Raw genomic sequence first — 21,019 nt, 5'->3', positions numbered from 1 at the left:
CAAACACTTGGACAAGCCTTACATTAGCCAGAGAATTCTGTAAGGAAAGCATACTTTCAGGAATTTATCCTAAGACACACCGAGATGAAATAAAAACAAGAGCTAACAATTACTGAGCTCTCACTATGTTTCATACCCCCTGGTAATACTCTGCATAGATTATCTCATCTCATCCACACAACTTTACAAGATAGTTCCTATTGTTATTACCATATCATAAAACAGAAAACTAAGTTTAAAACTGGTCCAGGGTTAGCGTTGCCAGATTTAGCAAATAAAAGTACAGCATGCCCTGGTAAACTTGAATTTTGGATAAACAATAATGTCTTAGTAAAGTATATTCCACATATTCTATGGGACATGCTAGTGAATTTTTTTTTATCTGAAATTCAAATTTTAAGCCTCCTATATTTCCTCTGGCAACTGTATCTAGGGATAGATGAACACAGCCCATAGACTAGCCCATGCCCAGCCTCAAAGACCCCGGGTTTAGATGCTACACTGCAAAAAGCATATTCATGTCATTCTTTCTGATGCTAAAAAATTGGAGCTAACCCAAAGCTTCAATTTCTGGAATGGTACGACTGTACATTAATTTGGTGGGACAGTATGAACCCATTTAAAATAACAGCTAGAAACAGATCTCCACACCCATCAGAATGGCAAATAAAATGTCTGACACTGTCAAGGGTCGGGTGAAGGTGGAGCAATGGCCGGTCTCCTGCACTGACTGCACCTTAGGACACTGATTTCAGACTTTGATGTGTACATAAATCACCTGGCCACGGCGGTAAAACGCATATTTTGATTACTTAAGTACGTCTGGCATGGGGCCTGCCGACTGAAAAAAAATGCATCACCTAAACGTTGAGAATTATGTTTTATTTGGCAGACAAAACCGAGGACTCAGGCCTGGGACGCAGCCTCTCAGGTAGCTCTGCGGGACTGCTCTGAAGAGGTAAGGTGGGGGAGACAGGATAGATAGGAGTTTTTGCAACGAAGATCAGATAGTCTGAACATCAAAGGTTACTGTTAAAGAAAATCAATCAGGGTTTCCCTGGTGGCGCAGTGGTTGGGAGTCTGCCTGCTGATGCAGAGGACACGGGTTCGTGCCCCGGTCCGGGAGGATCCCACGTGCGGCGGAGCGGCTGGGCCCGTGGGCCATGGCCGCTGGGCCTGCGCGTCCGGAGCCTGTGCTCCGCAACGGGAGAGGCCACAGCAGTGAGAGGCCCGCGTACCTACAAAAAAAAAAAAAAAAAAAAAGAAAATCAATCAAACGCAAGTTAAGGAATTTAGTGCTTTCCTATACATGGGAATTGCAAGAGCCAGGGTGTACTGAGATCATTTCTTTGCACCCTAACCAACCAGAGCCAGGATCCTGTTCTTCCCCATCCTGAGTGCACCATTTAGGGGTGGCCACAGTGGCTGGGGGCTTGGCAGCGGACAGCCCGTTTCCACCCTGAGTTACCTCCGGGCGGGCGGGCGGGGGCTGTAATGGTGATCGCCCGATGGCTGCCAACATCCTTTGCTTACTGATAGGTGGCTGAAGAGTCAGGATTTCTAGCAAGCCCTCCGTGACCCCATGTGCCTTCCTGCGGCTGCTCTAAGGGCACGCTGTACTTTCCCACCCTTACCACCAACCCGTGAGGTTTTATCACAGTTTCTGCCAAACCTTGACATTTTAACCTACAGTTCTTTTATCATAAGCGGGGTCGCACATCTTTCAATATGTTTAAGGCATTTGTCTTCAATGAGCCCATTTATGTAAGAGTTAAAAACGCGAAGGCCGCCCGCGACCGACCCCCGAGCCCACCCGCAGGCGCAACGTGTGGAGCCCGGGGGCCGCGACGCGCCCGCGGCGGGCGGTGACGTCACGCGCGGGGCCGGGGCCGGGGCCGCCCGTCACGTGGCCCCGGCGGGCGCGCGCTCGGGCCGAGGCCGCGGCGCGGGCACTGGGCAAGCGCTGGGGGCGCTGGTGTGCCCGCTGCTGCGTTTTCTTGCCGGCAGCTCCGCCCGCTGCGGCGAATGCGGCTCGGACCCGGGCCGTGGCGGGAGCGAAGATGCCACAGCCCGAGTCCCGAAAGGCCGGGGTCCTGCGCTGCCGGCGTCGGGGTGAGTAGCGGATGGCCCGGCGGCGGCGTGTGAGCCTGCGCGGCCTCCGTCCGTCCCTTCAGCGCCTCAGGCGAGCGGCCGCGGCCCGAGCTCCCGGAGCGTCGGAGGCTTCGCCCCGGGCCGCCGCCCTCTGCGGGGTCTCTGGCCGCTGGCCCGGCGTCCGGGAGTGTGTGGGGCGTTGGCAGAGCCGACGCGGCCCTGGAGGCCGGGGGTGGGCCGTGGAGGCGCCCGGCTCGCGAGGGGCGGCCGCGGGCGGCGTGAGAAAGACCCGCTCCCCCGCCCCACGGCGCTTTTTGCTAAAATGCCCCAGAAAATGGTTGCAGAAAATTTCGAAACGTATAGAAACTAGAGCGAATTGAGTAACGCCTTCGCTGGTACCCTGCCCTCAGTTTCCACGGTATTCGGGCAGTGTTCACATTTCCTTAAAGGAATTTTCTTTTTTTGAATTGTTTTTTTACTGGTTAGTTTGAGCCGCTCAGGATTTGAGCGGGTCCTTGCGTGGCGTTCTGTGGATGAGCATCTTCAGTTGCCCTTTTCTTTGCAAGGTATTTGTTGAAGAAATTGGGTTATTTGTCTTGCACAATTTCCCAGCCTCTTAAAGTACGTGCCGTTTGGATAAATATAAAAATATCAAGTCTCCACCCTCCAATACTGGTAGATTTCACCGTTTGAGTGATATTAATATGCCCATGATGGAAGAGCTTTGTGTGTTTTTATCATCGAAGAAGATTTGGTCCAGCATTCCTTTTTACTTCGTGCTAGGAAAGCGGTTGGTTGGTTGGTTGGTTGGTTTTCCAAATGTAAGATGAAATTGTAACTTTGAAATGCTTCTCATACTGCTGTGCGCCAATAAAATATTGTGATGCTACTCTCGTCCCCCAAGTAAGAGTTTTAGGCCAGACTTTTTTTTTTTATTTTAACGACGCTCCACTCTTAAATGTTACCTAGATATCCTAGATATATACCGTATGTTAAGGTCTACTCTGCCTTGAGAAAAATCTAAACCAGAAAACCTCTCTCTACCCTTAATGTTATCAGTAGAGCTTTTCAAATTAAACGTCATGAAACAGTAGTCCACACCGCTCCTGCCTCCTCTTGACAATTTCTGTGCTGTTCTTTGCAATTGGAGTTCTATCTTCACTTTTCTTTTCTTTTTTTACTCTTTTATTGTGGTGGTAAAATACACATACCATGAAGTTGATTGTTCTAAGCATTTTTAAGTGTACAGCTCAGAGGTACTAAGTACATTCACAGTATTGTGTCACCATCACCGCTGTTTCCAAAAGTTTCTCCCTTACCCTAAACACAAACTCTTAAACCATTAAGCGTTAACTCCCCATTTCCCCTCCTCCCAGCCCTTTCTGTCTCTGAATTTGCTTATTCTAGAGGCCTCACAGAATTGGAATCGTACAGTATTTGCCCTTCTGTGTTTGGCTTATTTCATCTGATGTGTTCAAGGTTCATCCATGCCGTAGTGTCTCTCAGACTTCATTCTTGGGTATGGCTGGCTAATACTCTGCCGAGTGGCTGTAGCACAGTTTGTTTATCCATTCATCCGTTGATGGACACTAGGTTGCTGCTGTTTTTTGGCTGCTGTGAATAACACTGCTGTGAACGTGTGTTTACATGTGCCTGGGTGAGTCTCACTGGCCTCCCTGGCTCTAGATTTTTTTTTTTTTTCCTCTGTCCCAAACCATTTTACACACTGTTCCTAGAATTTTCTTCCTAAGGTGTATTTGCTTAAAGACAGGAGTTAGCTTCCTTTTGTATGCAGAACAAGTTAATTCTCATCCTCAGGGTCATAGCCCCAGCCTGTCCTCATAGAATTAATCACCTTCCACTAGCCTTAACCAGCTGTGTGTATTCATTATAGCCAACCTTCCTACTTGGTATTCTGTTTGGAAAACTAAAACCAAACACATGTTGCAGTTTCTCAAGACTTCAGCTTTCCGCTTGAGATATTTCAGTTTTTGGCCATTGAAGTCTTAAAGTCAAACTTAAATCTTAACTTCTATAAGGCATTTCCTTCAAGTTTTTCATATAAAATTAATTTGGCCCTGGTACTTACTTGTATATACTGTGGTTTATTTATATCTTTATTATGGAATTTTTTAGAGTTTGCTTTAGGATATACCCAGTTTTTCACTTAATTTATTATTTCTTTAGGATTTTTATTCTTAGAGAAAGTGGGATTACTGACCAAAGTGTTATAAAGGTTTTTACGGCTCGTATGCCATTGTTAAACTGCTTTTTAAAAGGGCCCTGCAATTTATAACTTTCATCACTGATAACTGTATGTGCTTCAGTGAGTACTGAAAATGTTGCTAGTTTGAGTTAGAAAATAGTACCTTATTTTTATTTGCATGTCTTTACTAATTATTGAGACTGAAGACTTTTTCCTGTGTATTTCCAAGTTCATCCAGGTTGTTTCATTTATCAATACAGCTGACCTTGAACAACACAGATTTGAACTGCACAGGTCCATTTATACGCAGATTTTTTGGTCAACAGTAAATACTACAGTACAACAAGATCTGCGATTGGTCAGATCCTCTGATATGGAAGGCCTACTGTATACGCAGATTTTCAACTGCGTGGAGGGTTGTTGTTCCTCCCTGCCGTATTGTTCAAGGGTCAGCTGTAGTTGGAAAAATGCTATATGTAGAGTCCCAGCCCCAGCATTACAGAACAGAACAGAGTTTCTCAAACTTGGCATTGTTGACATTTTGAGCCAGATAATTCCTCACTGCTGGGGACTGTCCTCTGCATTGTAGGATGTTTAGCAGCATCCCTGGCCTCTGCCCACCACATGTTAGTAGGATCCCCCAATCTGTGACAACCAAAAATATTTCTGGACATTACCAAAAGACCCCGCTGGGGTCCCGGTTTTCCCAGACATTGCCAAATATCTCAGGCTCTGGCTGAGAGCCACTGGAGTATAGAGAGTGGACTTAGAGCTAGGAGACTAACTTCACCGGTACAATTCACCCTTCTGATACTCTGCATCTATACACAGCCTACAACGTGCATTTCCATGTGAACATTCTGTTATCTACAGACTAAATTGTAAAGTTGATCTCCTGTGAATCTTCTGTTAAATAATAAGGAGGAAGCAGAAGTGAGGAGAAAATACTTAATATATACAAATACACACAAAACCCGTAAGGACAGACTACTAGAATCTGTGTCCTGTGACTCCATGGACAAGAATTAGTGGAGAACTTAGTCGTGTAAGCACATTATAACCCCTAGAAACCAACATATATACAGAACCCAAAACGGTAGTGTAAAGGTCAAAGGAGCGTTTGTTTGTTGGGTTACATCTACACACACACACACACACACACGTATATACACACCCCCGTTTATATATAAACACATTTATGTATATACACTTATTTTATATATATTTAAAAGGTTTACTATGGAAAATTTCAGACATGAAGAAAATTAATAGATTTTAAATAACATTAATGCTCAATCTTTTTTCATCTGTAATCCCTATCACTATGAACTCATTGGTATTTATACTTTGGGTTATAATGCAATACCACTTTATTTTTTGCTCAAATTGTTTTAGCTATGGCCATTGTAAGCTCTTTCAGTTGGTTCCTCTGTTCCCTTGACATACCCCCATCATTGTGGGTTTCTTCTTTTTTTTTTGTGGTACTTCCTTACTTTCTGGCACTACAAGGTACTTCAGGCTCATCTTGTATATTTCCTTTCCCCGTCCTAGAGTCAGTCATTTTTTCAAGGAGCTTTGGTTCTTTTTATTGGAGAATGCTGTTAGAAACCAAGATTTGGGGGACTTCACTGGTGGCGCAGTGATTAAGAATCCGCCTGCCGATTCGGGGGACATGGGTTCGAGGCCTGGTCCGGCAAGATCCCACATGCCGTGGAGCAACTAAGCCCATGTGCCACAACTACTGAGCCTACGCTCTAGGGCCGGCGAGCCACAATTACTGGGCCCACATGCCACAACTACCAAAGCCTGTGCACCTAGAGCCCATGCTCTGCAACAAGAGAAGCCACCGTGATGAGAAGCCCGCGCACCGCAAAGAAGAGTAACCCTGCTCACTCCAACTAGAGAAAGCCCACGCCCAGCAACGAAGACCCAACACAGCCAAAAATAAATAAATAAATAATTTATTAAAAAGTACCCCAAGATTTGGGCACTAGGTATGTTTGTTGTCACTTGGGGTGTCATTCTTCTAGGCCCTCTCATCTGACAAGCAAGGAAATATATATGTACATATATGGAAATATATGTGTAACCATCTATCTAAATCTAACATGTTAAGCTAAACTTGGGTTCATACTCATGTCTTGAACTCTAATCCATTTTAATGCTATAAATTTCCTTCTAATCACTACTTTTGCTGCATCCCACAAATTTTTAATAAGCTGTATTTTCATTTTCATTTAGTTCAAAATATTTTAAAATTTCTCTTGAGACTTTAATTTCCAGATATCTGGGTTTTGGTTTTTTTTTTTTAACCTTTCTGTTACTGATTTCTAGTTTAATTCCACTGTGTCTAAGAACATACTTTGTATGGTTTCTGTTCCTTTAAATCTGTTCAAGTGTGTTTTATGGCCCAGAATATGGTCTACATTGGTGAATGTGGGCTAGAGAAGAATATGTATTCAGCTGTTGTTGGATGGAGTTTTCTTTAAATGTCAGTTAGATCAAGTTGATTGATGTGCTGCTCAGGTCATCTATTTCCTTAGATTTTCTGTCTGCTCGATCTGTCAACTACTGACAGTGTTGTTGAAGTCTTTAACTATAATAGTGGATTTATCTCCTCTTTTCATTTTTCTCAGGTTTTGCTTCATGTGTTTTGATACCCTCTCCTTCGTTAGGTGTAAACAAGTACAAGATTGTTATGTCTTCTTGGAGAATTGACCTCTTTATTATATAATGACCCTCTTTATCCCTAATTGCCCGACAAAGTCTGCTTTGTCTGAAGTTAATATAGTTACTTCAGCTTTCTTTTGGTTAGTGTTAGCATGGTATAGCTTTCCATCCTTTACTTTTAACATATATAAATTTTTATACTTAAAGTTTGTTGCTTGTAGACAACTTATAGTTGGATCTTGTTTTGTCCACTGTGACTCTCTCTCTTTTGATATTGTATTTTTTAGACCATTCACATTTGAAGTGATTATTGATATAGTTGAGTAAATATCTTCCATGTTTGTAACTGTTTTGTATTCATTGCTTTTTTCTGTTTCCTTTTAATTGGGCATTCTATATGATTCAACTCCATCTCCTCTCTTAGAATGTATTAGTTTTCTGTTGCTGCAATAACAAAAGAACACAAACTCAGTGGTGTAAAACAACACAATTTCTTTTACAGTTCTGTAGGTCAGAGGTTTGAAATGGGTCTCAGTGGGCTAAGCTCAAGGTGTGGGCAAGGCTATGTTACTTTCTGGAGGCTCTAAGGGAGAATCAATTTCCTTGCCCTTTTAAATTTCTAGAAGCCACCCACAGTCCTTGACTCGAGGCCTTCTTCCTCTATCTTTGAAGCCAGCAGTAGTGGGCCCAGTAGATTGCATCATTCTTATTTCCTCTTTTGTCTCCCTCTTCCATACTTAAGGACTCTGTGATTACATCCGGCCCACCTGCATAATCCTGAATAATCTCTATTTTAAGGTCAGGTGATTAGCAACCTTATTCTGTCTGCTGCCTTAATCTGAGGATTAGAATGTGGATATTCCTGGGGGGCTACTATTCTGCCTACCACATAGCATATCAGTTATACGTATTTAAAAATTTTTTTGGTGATTGCCCTGGAGTTTACAGTATGCATTTTAAATTAACCTGTATCTGCCTTAAAGTAACACCATATTGCTTGATGTGTCATATAGATACCTTGTTAATAGCATAATCCCAATTTGTGCCTCCCACCGCTGTGACCTTGCTGTCACTCATTCACTTACCAGTGTGCTATGATCATCTAATACATTGTTACTATTATTACTATTATTACTTTAAACAAATGGTTGTTTTTTAGGTCAGTTAAGAATAAAAAAAAAAGGATTTTATCTTCATTTTATTTATTCCTTCTCTGATGCTCTTCTTTATGTAGATCCAGCTTTCTGACCTGTATCATTTTCCTTCTGCTTGAAGATTTTTTTTTTTTTTTTTAACATTTCTTGCAGGACAGGACTGGTGATGAATTCCTCAGTTTTTTTGGTCTGAAAAAGCCTTTATTTCTCCTTCACTTTTGAATTATGATATCGAGGGATATGGAATTCTAAAGTGGTGGTGGGGTTTCTTCCTTACTTTAAATATTTCACTCTGCTCTCTTCTTGCTTGCATGATTTCTGATGAGAAGTCCACTGTAATTCTTACTCTTTCCTCTGTAGTTAAGGTGTTTTTCACTCTCTGTAACTTCTTTGAAGATTTTTTGTCTTTTGATTTTCTGAATATGGTATACCTACATGAGGGTTTTTGAGGGTATTTAATCTGTTTGGTGTTCTCTCAGCTTCCTGGGGTCTGTCATTAATTTTGGAAAGTTCTTGGCCATTATTATTTAAAATATTTCTTCTATTTCCTTTTCTTTTTCTTCTCCTTCTGATATTCTAATAATGGGTATATGTTATACTTTCTGAAGTTGTCCCACAGCTTTTGGATGTCCTGTTTTTTCCATTCTTTTTCCTCTTTGCATTTCAGTTTGCACAGTGTCTGTTGACCTATATTCAAGCTCACTGCTTCTTTCTTTGGCTGTATGGAGTTTCTGATGAGCCCATGGAAAGGGCTTTTACAGTGCTCTTGGTTTTTAGCATTTCCTTTTGATTGTTTCTTACAGTTTCCATCTGTTTACATTATCCTTCTGAAAGCGTGCACCTCAGATTGGGACTGGAACCCACATGCTGGGACTCGAATCCAGACTGGGACTTGAACCCACGTGGCCGGGACTCGAACCCAGCCAAAACCCACAGTCTTCCAACTGAGATCACACACCTGGTTTCAGGACTTAATGAAGCTCAGGTTCTTGATGTCTCATCGCAGAAAGAATTCAGTGAGAGACAAAGTGATAAGTAAGAAGTGGATTTATTTAGAGAGAAACACACTCCACAGAGTGTGGGCCATCTCAGAAGGTGAGAAAGGCACCAGGGTATGGGAGTGGGTAATTTCATAGGCTAATGAGGGGGAGGAGCATTCCCGCTATTTTAGGAAGAGGTGGGGATTTCCAGGAACTGGGCCACTGCCCACTTTTTGATCCTTATGGTCAGTCTTGGAACTGTCATGGCGCCTGCGGATGTGTCATTTAGCTTGCTGATGTGAGTGTGTATACTGAGGCTCAAGGTCTAGTGGAAAAAGTCGACTTGTTTGCCATCTTGGACCCATTTGGTTCTCATCAGTTTATGTCATGTCCTTAGGTTATGTCATTCTTTCAGAGGTTGTGCCCTGCCTCCTTCCTGCCTGTTTCACTTCTGTTCTTTGCATGTTGTCTTTTTCCATTAGAGCCCTTAACATATTAATTACAGATATTTCAAAATCCCTGTCTGATAATCCCAAAATCTGTGTCATCTGAGTCTGGTTCTAATGATTGCTTTGTCTTGTCAGACTGTTTTCTCTTTTATTATGCCTTGCATTTTTTAGTTGTTTTTGCTTTTGAAAGACTGACATGTATCAGGTAATAGGAACTAATAGGGGTTTGGCAGTGTTTAATGTTTGCTGTAGCTACAGGTGCCAGAGGCTTCAAATTCTAGTGCCCTTGTTTATATCTGCCCTCTTGACTTTGGGGTTTTCTAAGCACTGTTCCCCAGAGAGAGTCTGTGTCTTGCATCTCTTTCAGCTGTAACCCACCGGTATTTGGAGCCCTGCTGGTGTGATGGTAAGAAGTGTGAGGGAGGGTAAGAGTTCTGCAGTCTTCCAATTAAATCTCAGCCTATGTCTGTGACCTTCACAAGTGTTCTCCATTGCTGTAGCTTTTTTCCTCCCTGTAACGTACTCCCTTCCCTAGCTGCAGAGTTCCCAGTCTATTTTCTGGAAGCCTTCACCTTTGTTGACTACGTTTCCCCCCTTAGGTTTGGCTGGAAGACTTGGAGGGGCTGGAGTGGGAGGAATGCTCTTTCCTTCTTTTTTTTTTTTTTTTTTTTTTTTTTTTATGCGTTACGCGGGCCTCCCACTGTTGTGGCCTCTCCCGTTGCGGAGGACAGGCTCCGGACGCGCAGGCTCAGCGGCCATGGCTCACGGGCCCAGCCGCTCCGCGGCATGTGGGATCTTCCCAGACCGGGGCACGAACCCGTGTCCCCTGCATCGGCAGGCGGACTCTCAACCACTGCGCCACCAGGGAAGCCCTTTTTTTTTTTTTTTTTTTGTATAACCAGGTTCTTTATTTTGAATTTCAAAGGTTTAATATTCCATTTATACCCCATTTCTCTTTAATTTCCTTAACTTGCTACATGCCCTTTCCCGTTTTGACATTCTAAATAATTCAAGCTATTTTGTAGAATATGAATAGCACATCTCAAATGTCTTTGATTGGAAGACGTTCAGTTCAGCCAACACTTACTTATTCACCACCTGGGTGCCAAGCCCTGTGTGAGGCACCTGGTCTGCATAGTTCTTCCCTTTATTTTCAGTTGTCAGAGGAGTCACTTCATCTGTGGTGCTTCGATAGGCTAAAGTCAGCATTTGAGGGAAACAGGCAAAGATCCGAGTTTCAAGTCCTTTGAATGAAGTTGTGAGCAGCTGCCGTGTAGCAAGTGCTGGCTAGATGCAGAATCTTCCCTCCAGGAACTTCATTCAACTGCCACTTAAAGCACCTTTAACTTTTCAAAGTAAAATGCTGAGGAATGCCTTTTCTCAATCTGGAGAAAGCTCTGGCAGTGTCTTTTCCCCTGGAGCATATGCCTTTGTTAGGAAGGAAACTCTGGGCTTGTTTCATGTTTTGCAATGATTACTCCTCCGCTCCCTGCTGTGGTCACGAGGGGAATCTTTCTGGGGCCTTCACCTTCACAGTGCAGACCTGGTGGGATTCCTGGAGGTAAAGCCCACAAAAGTGTGGAAACCCCCCCCACCCCCGCCACCGACCAAAAAAAAAAACCAAAACCAGTCTGCATCCCTGCAGTTTTTCACTTTCACGCCACTGCGCACCTAGTCTCCAGCACCAGTTTATGTGGCTCCTGCAGCTTCTGCTCCAGGTAAGCAGATCTCAGCTGTGTCTCCAGGTTTTGGGTGGTAGTTTGTCCTGTAACCTTAGTTCTCTGATGGGTTCAAAAGTGTCATTGATTTTCAGTTTGTTCTTGTAAGGATGGAAGTGATGGCTTCTAAGCCCTTTTCATGTTGGAACTGAAAGCATGCTTTTTAACTTAGACTTTATGACTTGTTACCATCTTGAGTGAACTACATACATACTAGGTTCAGGACAGCTGGTGTTGTATCTAGAGTTGATTAGGCTAAATCTGATACTTCGTATTTATCAGCTGATTAACAATGATTTCAAGCTACATTTCCTGATAGCTTTTGATTTCCTTAGAAAAGCTTATCACTTTGAAATGTTCTTTTTTTACAAGTATAAAAATATCTTGCAACTCTTCAGAAAAGCTTTTTGTATGCATTATTTTGTACTTTATAGTCAACAAAAGCTATAGAAGCTCAGTCGTTATTAAATTTTCTATTTAGAAATAAAAAATTAGTACATGTAAGAATTTGTCAAATTGTCCCTTATCTGCAGAAACCTGATTCTGTTAGAGTTCCTCCTGAAGCAAATCCTGAGATATAAATTCAAATCCAAATTGTTTGTGAGTAATCCCAGGACACACCAGTATGGGAATGAGGAAGCAAGAGGGAGGAAAGTCAGCCAGTAAAGGGCATGTTTTTAAACCAGTTTCCACTGTGGGCAATTAAAGCTTAATCATGCTGGGGGAACACTGGGAGCTCATGTAGAATTGCAGGTGGAGAGTTATCTGATGGGGAGGGCGGGAAGGAGCTGGCCTGTTTTACCAGTCCGCTGTTGAGGGCTGCCCTTTGGGAGGGACACATTGCCCCATGTTTGTGGGCCTACCCTGCAGGCGGGCAGATGGGCTCCAGAGGCTGGAGCTGCAGGTGCTGGTAGTTGGAAGTCAGACCTACCTGTGCAGGTTGGTAAGGCTCGAGAGGATGGGCAAATGACATTGTCTGCTGTTCTGATTTCCTACAGCGTGATTCAACAGGATGAGCTAGGGTGGAAATTGGTTGTTTGCCGGTTAGAGCTGTTAGCCTTCTAAACCTCTTGAGGTGGTAGATTGCATTCAGAAATGCGTTTTCTGAAAAAGGCCGAAGATTCTGTCACATTATGATTTGCTGAGGGTCTCTTTTTGGTAGTACCTAGCCTGTTCACTTTGAAATACAAAAGCAGGGAATTCCCTGGGAGGTCCATTGGTTAGGACTCCACACTTTCACTGCTGAGGGTCCGGGTTCAGTTGCTGGTTGGGGAACTAAGATCCCATAAGCTGCGTGGTGTGGCCAAAAAAAATAATTGAAAAAAAATTGAAAAAAAACCCCAGAAGCAACAGTTTAGAACATAACCCTTGTGCTTGTGCTTCTGGTAATGGCAGACTGGGTAACTTCATTCAAGCTAGTTGATGCTCCTGAAAAGTCTGAGAATTTACAAAATAGTAAAGAATTACTGGGCTAAGATTTTAGGAGATGATAGAAATCCAGAGAGGTGAACTTCTTGCTTGGGAGGAGAATTACTGAGATCTTGAATCTTGTGGGAAACATAAATTTATGTTAAAAAAATCACTGGATGATATATTTTTTAAAGAGTGGCAAATAGGAAATCACTGGTCTGTTCCTTGCTAGGTGGTATTACAAAGTGATTAAGGACACAGGGCAGACATCAGATCACCGGGATTCAAATCCAGTTTCTCCCCTTACTAGCTCTGTATGCTTAAAGCACGTTACTTAATTTCTCTAAAATCAAGAGGGAAAAAGATAAGCATTGTTCTTTCCCTATCTATTATATTTTACACCGTGGACTAGTATTTTGCTCTATTTTTGTTAGTCTTAATTTGCGTATTTGACTAATGTACATAAACCACTTTGTTGGCACTGTATACCCCAAGAGGCTCATGATGTGCTAGCAGAATAAAACACTCAACAGCCATGGTTTAAGAGTAGTCAACTCCGCTAGTATGTCTTTGGACCCTAGGACAAAGCTGGCTGTAGAAGGCCATGTTGACCATGGATGTATGTATGCTGTCTGTATTGTGTGTGTTTGGATATTTCAGAACACTCATTTCTAACAACCATTTTTTTTCTTGTTCATTTATTTCATCTTTATCTGATGTACTTTTGGTTTAATCCCCCTTTTTATGGGCAGAAAGGGAACAAGAAATAATAGTTTTATAGTTTGGGGGGTTGTGTTTATGTACTCTTCATTTTATGCGCCTCTGTCAGAAGTTGCAGTCTGGAGGCTGGTCAACAGCTTTAGCAGTTTTTGAGTTTGAATTGCTTCAGGTGGGGGACATGCCCCGCCACTTGCCACCACTCTTATGTTTTTTCTCTCTTGCTTCTTTTATCTGCTTGGCTTCTGACTACAGATGTACGTGTTTGTTGCTCAGGCCCTTATGAGGCTGTGGTCACTTTCTCCTTATTTTCTTCCCCAGGTCTTAACCAGGGAGAGCTGCTACTTTCTACTTATAGTCAGCCTCTACCAGCCCATATTCACTGACCAAACACGTGTCCTGAGTTTGGATATTTTAAGTACTTTGTCATATTGTCTATCCTTTTAGTTTTCTTTTCTTTAGTGTTTAATTAAATTTGCTTCTGCCTCCAGTCAACATTACCATGTGGTTTTCATCTGCATTTGAGGTATAATATATAGACAGTTACATGTATTTATGCTTCTTGATTTTCTTATAGAGAGGAGATTCATAAATATCAGAGGTCAAAGGATTGTTCTCAGGGAGCATATGATGTCTGGAATTTGCTCTGAACCTTTCCTAATTCAGTAATCGCCTTATTTATAATTATGAACTATATTTCCTTCTAGTCTTCAGAGTAGATAAGGAATGAGAAAGAATCATGTGTACTTTTGTGTTGTCATCACCTGGTAATTTCACAGGGTATGTAGGAAGGGCAGTGTTGCAAATCAGTATTTGTCCTTACATGACTACAGCTGAGTTAAAATATGAACGTGTCTCTCTCAAGGAAAAAGCTAACAAATGTTTGCTGTTTGACCCTTTGGAATATAGAGTATACTGATCAGAAAGTAGCTAGAAACTACTGAAAGGTAAATACTTCACATTTAAAGAGAGACATTTTAAACTTCATTAAATGTTATGAAAATTATTTTGTACGGAAGGAAAATGGGGGCTGTCCCGTTCAGTTAAACTGAATTGTCTCATTAGCCTTGTAGTAAAAAAAAAAAAAAAAAAGATGGATATTCAAAGAGGCATGCTAATTTCAGACTAGATAATGTTTTATAGAGAAAAACCAGTTTTTCAAATCATGCTTTTAGAATATTTGTTTAGTGTCCAAATTTTATTCTCAAATTTTTGACAAATTAATGGAATTTAAATATTTCTTTAAGTATGCTAAAATCCCTTTGCTTCTGAGGTTAAAAGAAAAGGCCATATGTTTCGTTTGAAGCCTTCTACTATTTAATCCTCTCCAAATTTGTTCTTATATTTTTAAGTTAGGAAAAGCAATTTTTTCGTAAGAAAATTTTTACCCTGATTATTAAAAAAATACATATTCTTTGTATTTCTTTTTAAATGAAGAAAAATAGAACATTATCCATAATGCTGCTAATCAATCTATTAAATTTATTTTTCAGTAACTGCAAATAGCAGTATAACATTTTATGGCTAGTGTAGAAAGATTAAAAACAGCTAGTAGAATTTACAGCAAAACAATAGTGGTGAGATTTCAGGGGTTTTTTAATTTTTAACTTTTGGCTCATCTGCACTGTGGTGAGAAAAACAACTTTTGAGGAAAACAACTTGTTTTTCTGAGTTGCTGCCTAGGCATTTTACACTATGATAACTCCACTCACACCCGGAGTTTAGACGTTCAGATCAGGGCTTGAGTTTAGGGTGCCTGTCCTAAGTTCCCACTTTGCCTTTCCCCAGGGCATCTTTTTATTTTTTTTTGGCTGCGTTGGGGCTTCGTTGCTGTGCGCTGGCTTCTCCTTATGCCAGCTTCTCTTGTTGTGGAGCACGGGCTCTAGGCGTGCGGGCTTCAGTAGTTGTGGCACACGGGCTTAGTTGCTCCACGGCATGTGGGATCTTCCCGGACCAGGGCTCGAACCCCTGCATTGGCAGGCGGATTGTTAACCACTGCGCCACCAGGGAGGTCCCCTCACTCAGCATTTTTTTTTTTTTTTTTTTTTTTTATTTTATTTTATTTTGCGATATGCGGGCCTCTCACTGTTGTGGCCTCTCCCATTGCGGAGCACAGGCTCCGGACGCGCAGGCTTAGCAGCCATGGCTCACGGGCCCAGCCGCTCCGCGGCACGTGGGATCTTCCCAGACCGGGGCACGAACCCGTGTCCCCTAGCATCGGCAGGCGGACTCTCAACTACTGCGCCACCAGGGAAGCCCATCACTCAGCATTTTTAATTCAATACACCAGCTCCGGCTTCTCAACACATGTATTTTTTAGCATAATAGCAGAACTTAAAGTGTCAATCCCCGGCACCTTACATGGTGTCTGGCATATAAAGCTCCTATTGTGTTCCCAGTGTTAGCTTTTTCTTTAGGATTATTTAATGATTTTCAGAAGAAAAATGTTGGATCATTTAGTACATTTAATAGGCTATGATTGGAAAATTAATGGAATGATTTTAAGTATCTGTAGAGTGACACTGTAAAATAGGCATTGTCTTAGTGAACTGTACATTAACTACTTTGTGGAGTGTAACTGAGTAGTAGTGGGTATGTACTGTGTTCTTTGTTACTAGAAGATGACTGTGAAAAGCATCTCAAAATGGGTCTTCTTAGCTTCAACTATTGTGCTATTGAGAAATACCCTTCACTCTGATCTGATAATGATGCAGGAATTTAACTTCAGCGAGATCTCATGAGATTTTAGACCTTTGTGACCTAATAGTTTGCCACAAAGCATTTTTGGTGTAACAGTAGATGCTGATGGTAGCAAAAAAAGCCTTGGTTTTTGAACAGCCACTATGGAAAACAGTGTGGAGGTTCCTCAAAAAATTAAAAATAGAGCCACCATACGATCCAGCAAATCCACTCCTGGGTATTTTTCTGAAGAAAACATAAAACACTAATTTGAAAAGATGTATTCACCCCTATGTTCATTGAAGCATTATTTATAATAGCCAAGAAATGGAAGCAACCTATGTATCCACTGGTAGATAAATCGATAAAGAAGATGTGATACACACACACACACACACACACACACACACACACACACACACACAATGGAATATTATTCAGCTATTAAAAAACAATGGAACCTTGCTGTTTGTGACAACGTGGATGGACCTAGAGGGTATTATGCTAAGTGAAATAAGTCAAAGATTTCACTTATATGTGGAATCTAAAAAAGAAAACAGGGCTTCTCTAGTGGCGCAGTGGTTGAGAGTCCGCCTGCCGATGCAGGGGATGCGGGTTCGTGCCCCAGTCCGGGAAGATCCCACATGCTGTGGAGCGGCTGGGCCCGTGAGCCATGGCCGCTGAGCCTGCACGTCTGGAGCCTGTGCTCCGCGACGGGAGAGGCCACAACAGTGAGAGGCCCGCGTACCGAAAAAAAAAAAAAAGAAAAGAAAAGAAAACAGACATAAAACAGAAACAGACTCATAGATACAGAAAAACTGGTAATTGCCAGAGAGGATGGGGGGGTAGGGGAATGCATGAAGTAGGTAAGGAAATTAAGAGGTACAGACTTCCAGTTGTAAAATAAATAAGTCACAGGGATGCAATGTACAGCATAAGAAATATAGTCAATAATGTTGTAATAACTTTGTGGTGACAGATGATAACTTATCGTGGTGATCATTTTGTAAGGTATAAAAATACCGAATCACTCTGTTGTATACCTGAGACTAATATAATATTGTAAGTCAGTTATAGTTTAATAAAAAAAATGACAATGAAACTGTCTATGTAAACTGCTTAGCTGTCTTCCTCCTCTCCTCCTCTTCCTTCAGAGTAAACATTGATTTCCCAGGATGTGCTCTGCTTACATATTTTGTCTAAGATTTCTTGTTGCACAGAATCTAAACAGTGTCCTGTAACTTCTTTTGGAACAGAAATACACCTTAAAAATTATATAGTTATTTGTTAATTGTTAACACTAGATACTGTGCTAAACATAATGGGTTTGGAAAGATGGGAATGATCCTATTCTTAAGGGGGTTTGCTTATAGTAAGTATAACAATGCTTGTACTATAGGCAAATTGTTCATTGGTATATCTCCAGTCAGCGTATCTGGAAAGGATTCTTCTGTCGTTAACTGTACCTCTCCAGAATCTGAGTGTTGGCGTCTCATTTTCCAACCACAACATTCAGTCTTTCCAGGTCACTCTCTTCGGTAACATAACTCCAGCAATCATTCAGCCACACCAGAATCTCTGATCATTGGCCCATCCACATTTTTTCATCCTGCTTCATTCTTCCTTATCCTCTCATTTCTCCTTGTCTGGCTTAAATCTGTGGTTTGTCATTCTAATCAGCACATTGCATATACCTTTCCGCGTTCTTCTTCTCCTGTACCTCCCTGGCAAAACCCTGACTCTTAGCTTACAAGGCACCTGTTCCTGAGCGGCTCCCAGACCATGGCTAGAGAAAACATGAAACCATACCATCTTGTCTCACTGCAAATTCATGTAAACAGGTGGTTAGTCTTTTATTCATTTAAGTTTTAAAAAATATATTACATTGATATCTAACTGCTGAAGTTTTCGCTTTATTAACTATGTAAGTTTATGATTGAAAGTGTTTGGTTACTAGTTGCTTTGTATTAACTAACCTTAAATATTTGCTTTGACCCTCCTTTTAAAGGCTTTCAAGTCTTGGATGTTGAAGCCATGGTATATAGAAAGAATGGCAAACAGTACGAAGCAAAAAGACTTTATTGTGTAGCTGCTGGATTCATTATTTGTTAGCATAGATTAGATTAAATTTTCAGCCTTTTGATTTTTGTTTGGATGTTTTGATTTCTTAAGCAGTTAGGGACCTGTTACTTTATTATATAACAGGCATCTGATTGGTTTCCACTTTTTTTGTATTTGGTTGTTAACTTCTTGACCTGTGTCTAAAGGACTTCTGAAGTCTTTTGCTTCTGAAGATTTATGATTAATTATATTTAAAAAATGACCTGATTTTGTAAATTCCTCTCATTTTTATAGGTTCCTTAATTTAGTATAATGATTCACTACATAAAACAATTTCTCTAAAAAATTACCATAATATGGCTTGAAAAAAAAAATAATTTTTACCTGATAGGATTGTTGAAAGTTAATACATTTTACAGTTCAGGACAAGGACTCTTGATGTTGAGCTGTTGTGGAGAGGATGAGCTGGGGGTGTTCCGTGAAGAATCTGGACAGAGTTGGCCAAATCTTACGGGTGAGGTCTTCAGGATAAAACTTTTTCATTTTGCCCATAAGTGCTGGCAGCCAAGAGGTAGCCTAACATCATGCAGTGAACAAAATGGAAAGTAGCCTCCTGTTTTATCACAAAGAGCTTTATTTAATTTGTGAAATTGGACAGTGAGAGCCTGTTGTTTTTTGTACCTTTTCTAATAATAATTATGGCTATTGTCCTGCCCAGTTGTCATACTGTTGTTGACATAAAGTAGTCATGATCTCCACGTGTAGCATTAAGGTATTGCTTGGCTCAAACAGGATACTAAACATTTGTTTTGAAATCCCGTATTTTACAAGCATATTGGTAACCATATTACAGTAATTTTTTCTTTAATTTCAATAAATATTTATTAAATGTTTACTGTGTGCCAGATTTTGTTATAAGTTCAGGGGATACTGTAGGAAATAAAACAGACAAAAAACTTGCTCTCATGAAGCCTACATTCTAGCAGGGGGGGAGATAGATAATAATAAATGTAATGAACAAGGAGTTAATGTAGTATGTAAGAAGGTGGTAAGCTGCATGGAGTAGGGAAGATGGGAAGTGCTGGTGTTTGGCAGTTGAGTTGCAGTTTTAAATATGGTAGTCTAGATGGAACTTTGTTGAGAAGGTAATATTTGAGCAAAGATTCAATAGAGGTGAACTTAGCTGGGGTGAAAAGTATTCTAGGCAGAGGGAAGAACCAACGCATAATCCCTAATACATTTAGCGACGTATAAGGAGACCAGTTTCTAGGATGAAATAAATGAGGAGGGAAGTAGTCGGAGATATAGTCAGACTATTAGGGACTTGTAGGTCATTGTAAGGAACAGATGGTCACAAATACGTTTAATATTATATTTTAAATTTAGACCTAATGAGGAGGAAAAAGTTAACATGTGTTGAATTTGTCCTATATTCTTTCATTCTGTAGATATTTTTCAGCATCTTCTATGTGCCATTTATTGTGCTAAGTGAAGGGAGTACAGTGAGCAAAGAAACAGCCAAAAAAGGTAGCCACAGTTTTTATGGAGATTATCTTGGTCCCATGCAAATCAGTGTTTGTGTGCTAACCATTGTGCCTGATGCTTTACAAATATTATCTTACATAATTCTAAGTATTGCATTTAATTCTAAGTATCTAGTAAGATAGACAGTATTGTTAACTTGGAATACAGTTGATGAAAATGAGGCTAAGAAAATTTGGTAATTTTTCCAAAGTTGCATAGCCAGTATGTGACAGAATGGGATTAGAACTTAATCTTGTCTTTTCATTATCTGTTGTTTGGTTCCCAATCTGTCTCTGCATCATAGGTAACCTATTAACTGTGGAAGCTTGTTAAAGCTGTAGACTGCTTAGCGCTACCTCCGCAAATTCTTATTTAGTGCATCTGGCACAGAGCCCCAGGAATCTGCATTTATAATAAACACTCTAGGGACTCCTGTATTTTGGAACTGTTGCCTTCAATATTATATTTATGGTGGGCATCCTAATCTTGTCCCTGTTTTTAAAGAAAATGACTTCATCATTTCACCGTTGAGTATCATTTTTGCTGTAAGATATTTAGAGATGCTTTTAGTCAGATTAAGGATTTCCCTATTCCTAGTTGCTAAGAATTGAGTGTTGAATTTTAATAAGCTCTTTATAACCTCCACTGACCAAATCATATGCATTTTTTCCTTTAATTTTTTTTAAGGTAGATAATAATAGGTTTTCAAATATTGAACCAGCCTGGTATTCCTGAAGTAAATATAACTTGTTCATATGTATTCACTTTTTAAAACATTATTTGTTTCAGTTTTAGTGTTCTCTTTAAGATTTTCATAATCTGTCAGAGATTGTCTTTAATATTCCTTCCTCATACTGTCCCTGTTTTGTTACCAGGATGATAATAGCCTCAGAAAGTGAGATAAGAGCACATTTCCTCTTTTTCTGTTCTTTGGAGGCAGTCGTATGAGACTATTCATCTGTTACTCAAATGTCTGATAGAACTCACTTGTAAAACTGTCTAGAAATTTTTTATCTAGAAATGGTTTAATATTCAAAAGGACTAGTACAGCCATCCCAGTTTCCTGATTTTCCAGTCTTAGTTGTGCATTTACATTTTTCTAGGAATTTATCCATTCCACTTAAATTTATGAACAATGCTTTTATTTTTAATCCACATCTATATTTGTGCTCTTTTTCATTTTTGGTATTATTTATTCCTGCTTTCTCTCTTTTTATCTTTCTTTTTCTCTCTTTTTCTTTTTTTTTTTTTTTTTTTTTTTTTTTTTTTTTTTTTTTGTGATGGAACTGAACATTTCTTTTTTATTTTTTTTTTTTTTTTTAATTTATTTTTATATTTTGGCTGTGTTGGGTCTTCGTTT

The 21,019-nt window shown here is 40.6% G+C and overlaps 1 protein-coding gene across 4 annotated transcripts in view; it reads left to right on the top strand.

Moving 5' to 3' along the window:
- The first annotated feature begins 1,936 nt into the window (after window positions 1–1,936).
- GALNT11 (polypeptide N-acetylgalactosaminyltransferase 11) overlaps window positions 1,937–21,019 on the top strand; it is a 57,979-nt gene continuing 38,896 nt past the window's right edge. For 3 of the 4 annotated variants that reach the window (XM_032643427.1, XM_032643429.1, XM_032643430.1), the window contains exon 1: window positions 1,949–2,112. The gene's annotated coding sequence lies outside the window, so the exon portion shown is untranslated. Of the gene's footprint in view, window positions 2,113–21,019 lie in introns of all 4 variants that reach the window. The other variant, XR_004351466.1, reaches the window with a different exon arrangement.

This window comes from Phocoena sinus, chromosome 9 (assembly GCF_008692025.1).
Source record: "Phocoena sinus isolate mPhoSin1 chromosome 9, mPhoSin1.pri, whole genome shotgun sequence".
Lineage (NCBI taxonomy): Eukaryota > Metazoa > Chordata > Mammalia > Artiodactyla > Phocoenidae > Phocoena > Phocoena sinus.
The sequence above is the reverse complement of the archived record's forward strand: the minus strand, read 5'-3'. Positions and strand labels throughout refer to the sequence as shown.